The sequence below is a fragment of the Harmonia axyridis genome, chromosome X, assembly GCF_914767665.1.
Source record: "Harmonia axyridis chromosome X, icHarAxyr1.1, whole genome shotgun sequence".
NCBI classification, from domain to species: Eukaryota; Metazoa; Arthropoda; class Insecta; order Coleoptera; family Coccinellidae; genus Harmonia; species Harmonia axyridis.
Window position 1 is genome coordinate 18,041,784 of NC_059508.1, and position 4,763 is coordinate 18,046,546.

General features: G+C 30.7%; 1 long non-coding RNA gene across 2 annotated transcripts; it reads left to right on the plus strand.

The window, feature by feature from the left end:
• Positions 1–578: 578 nt before the first annotated feature.
• Positions 579–2,605, plus strand: LOC123685882. 2 transcript variants are annotated; one of them, XR_006748362.1, is made up of 4 exons: positions 579–1,305; positions 1,421–1,511; positions 1,597–1,865; positions 2,335–2,605. It is a non-coding gene; the product is annotated as an uncharacterized LOC123685882 (long non-coding RNA). The 2 variants fall into 2 exon arrangements; XR_006748363.1 differs by lacking the exon at positions 1,421–1,511.
• The last annotated feature ends 2,158 nt before the right edge of the window (positions 2,606–4,763 follow it).

Consider the following 4,763-nt stretch of genomic DNA (forward strand, 5'->3'; position numbering starts at 1 on the left):
ACATGTTTTATAGATTTAGATGATGTGAATTTGGAGACTTCACATTCATCATTAAGAGAGATTCAGATGATATGAATGTAGAGATTTCACATTAATCATTTACGAGAGATGTCACATCCACCGTTTGAGAGATTTAGGTGATGTATATAAGTCATTTGAGATGTAAATGTAGAGATTTTACATATTCATCGTCAACTAGAGATGTCACATCCACCGTTTGAGAGATTTAGGTGATGTACATACATCATTTGAGAGGTTTAGATGAGAACATTTTAGAGTTTCACTTAAACCATTCAGAGGTTGAGATTATGTTAACTTTAGAGATTTGGCTAGCATACTTTCTTTTTTAGATTAGATAATGTTAGAGATTTCACATACAACACCTAGAAGTTTGGATGTAGATTTAGAGCTTATACATACATCGCTTGGAGCATGTGAAATTGGATATTTCACATTCCACATACATAACCCAGAGATTCAGATATTTTGAGAGAATAAATTCATCATACTTGTTGAAAAATTTGGAGAATTATTCATTTCACTAAACTACAAGAACTGCAGTATGGTAAGGTTTGTGATAATCAATATTTCAGGGCTTCTTTCATACAATGCTTACTGTGCCGTGTTGTTTGTTTGTAAGCTAGGGATATTATAGGATTCAAATATTCATCCCGTACATGTACAATGGCCATACCTAACGCAACAGGTATTCATTGCAGTGCGTGATACCACTTTTGAAGTAAGGTGTACATGTACGAGGTGGTGCTGCTTGAAAACTTGATAGTCCTGTTTCGAATTGTATCAGATCGCTGTGCGTATGAGGCAATTCAGAAGCAGGAAACAAAATTTTATATCTTATAGATGGTAGTAGATGTTGATGTACTAAGAGAGCATATAATGCACAAAAATCTTAAAATACATAATATGAATATTTTTGTTTCATTAATCCTGAAATTGAAATGGCAGCCAATGGAAATCAAACAAAAACCATTGGTGAATTAAGATTCAGATTCCATCATTTCCGTAAGTGCAGAAGATAGACGTTTCATGCAATACGAGGAAAGAGAGAATTGTCAGAACCAATATAAGTCCGTTTCGTACAATCAATAATTGCCATTTCCTTGATTTTAGCTGACTAGAGCAGTATCAATGAGTGATACCTAAGAGACTAGATGAAAGATGCTAGAGAAATTTTAGAGACATTAGACGAAACCCCCTTTAGAGATATTTGAGATCTGGGAGACGAAAAATTGTCGACATTAGAGTTATGAGAATATTAGAGATTTAGAGTATTAGAAAACCCAGGTATATAAAAATGAATTCATGCTACAGAGTTAATCAGAGTTGAGAGAATATTTTTTGAGATTGAATTCTAGAGTATTAGAAAACCCAGGTATTTAAAAATTAATTCATGTTACAGAGGTCATAAGAAATGAGAGAATATTTTCCTGGGATTAAATTCTAGAGTAGTAGAAAACCTAGGTTTTCAAAAATCAATTCATATTACAGAGGTAATTAGAATTGAGAGAATATTTTTTTTGGTTAAATTCTAGAGTACAAGAAAACCCAGGTATTTAAAATTAATCCATGTTACAGAGAATTATTCAAATTCGAAATCTGGATCGACAGTCTAAGATCTGAGCTTTTTGATGAATGATTTGTTGGACGTCATAGAGCCAAGTACGAGTAACCAAACTTGATCAGAGGCCAACAAATCCGAGAGAAGTAATTGGGTACGAGACATTATCATAAATAGAAATGAGGAGAATTATCACAAGAAAATTCTCAATATCCGAGACCCTGTTGAAGTAAATAGAGGTTTGAGGTTCTCCACGAAGTGCAGTCAAATGTGACACACACTTCAGGTAAGAGCTCGCTTGTACTCCATCTAAATGGAGAAACATAAATTGGTCGATGATTTCTGAGAAAGATTCGACTCGATAGCATGAGAGTATGAAGTTATTGAGGATGTGATTGAGCTAACTGCTCAAGAGATGAGATCTGCATTTTATCATATTCACTAAGAAATTGCAAAATGTATTTGCAGGGAAAGAGAGTTCTGAGAATTTGCTTTCCCTACATAAACTCGCAAATTCTGGGTTCAATATTTACTTAGAAGTACAAGTTCCTCAGAGTTTACAATGAGGTTAATAATGAAATTGTTTTAGAGAACAATTCCAAGCCCTAAGAGTTTAAAATAAGGTTAATAATGAGATTGTTTTAGAGAACAAATCCAAGTCCTAAGAGTTTACAATAAGGTTAAGAATTAGATTGTTTTAGAGAGTCAGTATGAAAAACAGAACTGGATTCTAAACTTCAAATTTATTGTTACAGAGCAACGATAAGCGAAGAAGATGAGATGAGCTTACTATCGCAGACACATTCCAATAACGAGTTATTAGGTTCAGAGGGAGAACCGGAATCTGCGATTGGGAGGGAGAAAGAGTATAATCTCATCTCTTCATCTAAAGAGAAAGTTCTACAAGTTTCAACTGACAAAACAGATGAAACACAATCTGAGCAACAAGAGAAAAATTGGGATTGCAGTCATATCAGTAGAAATGTAATTTAGATCGATGACTTGGAATCACTCCAAAACTTAGTGTCTGTCTTTATGTTAATTAAGTTGTTCAAATTATTAACCGTTTACTCAATTTGTACAGTTTTAGTCATTTTGAATTTTCTATTGGTTGATTATGTAAATTGTCATTTTTAGAATTGGAATATATTCCAAGACAAAAACAAACTAAATATATCATACAGATATATTGTTGTGAAAGATTAGACACAAAGTTGTCAAATTATTTAATTTATATTAAATATCCTTTATCAAGAAGACTCATTCAACTTTTATAATTTGATGTAATCATTTATTGATTAGAGAGTCAGTATCAACCAATTGATAAATTTAAAATTTCGGAAATTGTTGATTCAACTATAAATGTCGATTTGTATATGTATTTCAATAGAATAACAAGAAAGAAATCTATGACTACCTTCAGTAATGGCTTGATCTGTGAATCCTCACAAGAGTAACCGTTACGTTCAGTTAGATATTAGTTTCTTGTTTGCAATTTTGGTGGAGTGGATATACACGTGATGAGTTTGTAAATTCAATAATTTCGTAGAAAAATTGTATTATTACATACAGAAAATTCCGAAACGTACGTCTGTCTTTATGTTAATTTAGTTGTTCAAATTATTAACCGTTTACTCAATTTGTACAGTTTTAGTCATTTTGAATTTTCTATTGGTTGATTATGTAAATTGTCATTTTTAGAATTGGAATATATTCCAAGACAAAAACAAACTAAATATATCATACAGATATATTGTTGTGAAAGATTAGACACAAAGTTGTCAAATTATTTAATTTATATTAAATATCCTTTATCAAGAAGACTCATTCAACTTTTATAATTTGATGTAATCATTTATTGATTAGAGAGTCAGTATCAACCAATTGATAAATTTAAAATTCCTGAAACTGTTGATTCAACTGTGAATGTCGATTTGTATATGTATTTCAATAGAATAAAAAGAAAGAAATCTATGACTACCTTCAGTAATGGCTTGATCTGTGAATCCTCACTAGAGTAACCGTTACGTTTAGTTAGTTAGTAGTTTCTTGCTTGCAATTCTGATGGAGTGGATATACACGTGATGAGTTTGTAAATTCAATAATTTCGTAGAACTATAAGGCACCGATGAGGAAAAATTGTATTATAACATACAAAAATTCCGAAACCTACGTCTGTCTTTATGTTAATTTAGTTGTTCAATTTATTAACCGTTTACTCAATTGGTACAATTTTAGTCATTTTGAATTTTCTATTGGTTGATTATTAAATTTGTCATTTTTAGAATTGGAATATATTTAAAGACAAATATAAACTAAATATATCATACAGATATAGGTATTATTGTGAAGGATTAGACACAACGTTGTCAAACTATTTGATTTATAGTTCAATCTATGATCTTGATACAGTAGTTGTTAATGAATGAAAAATAATGTACATTATCAATTGCAAATTTTTCTCTCTCTGAGAGATGTAAAGAAAATCACGTTTCCATTAGTGTGATTTTCTTTAAATGTCAAATTGAATCTGCAAAATTGTCAAAATATTTTTTTATTTGAGAATTGTGCAAAGGAATTAGAGGCTTAAAATTTTTTTTCCCTCTATTTTTGCAGGTTTGTTATTGTATTATTATTGTTGCTTTTGTGAATAAATTCCTCTATTTTTGCAGAGAGAAGCAATTTAGTCTCAATTCAATCAAAATAGAACTTATTATATCTATTATTATTTATTGCTGACCCCCAAACAAGTATTTCATTGCTGTTATCAGGGCCTAAATTCAACAATTTTTGATTTAACCCCTTACTCTTGCATATAACAGTGAATTTTGAGTCATTTGTGACCAGGAGTAATAATTTCTCCAAATTGGACAATTTCTTACGTTATAATTATGGCACTCATTAAGATCTTTTATTGTTGAGTTAGATGTTAGCAGTTTATTATTCAATTCAGTCTGCTCAAATGTTTTTATTCTTTCTATATTGCAAATTTTTGTTTGTTGATAAACTAGATGTGATATTTTGAACTCTGTAATTTATTGAACGGATAGCTCAGCATGTTTCCTCAATAAGGGATGAGATATCTGAGAAGAAGTGCTATAAATTATTTTTTAGTATGGCCTTCTTATTCGAGTATCAAAAAAGAATTATTTTCTTTTTGAATGTTTTCAACAAGCATATTCTA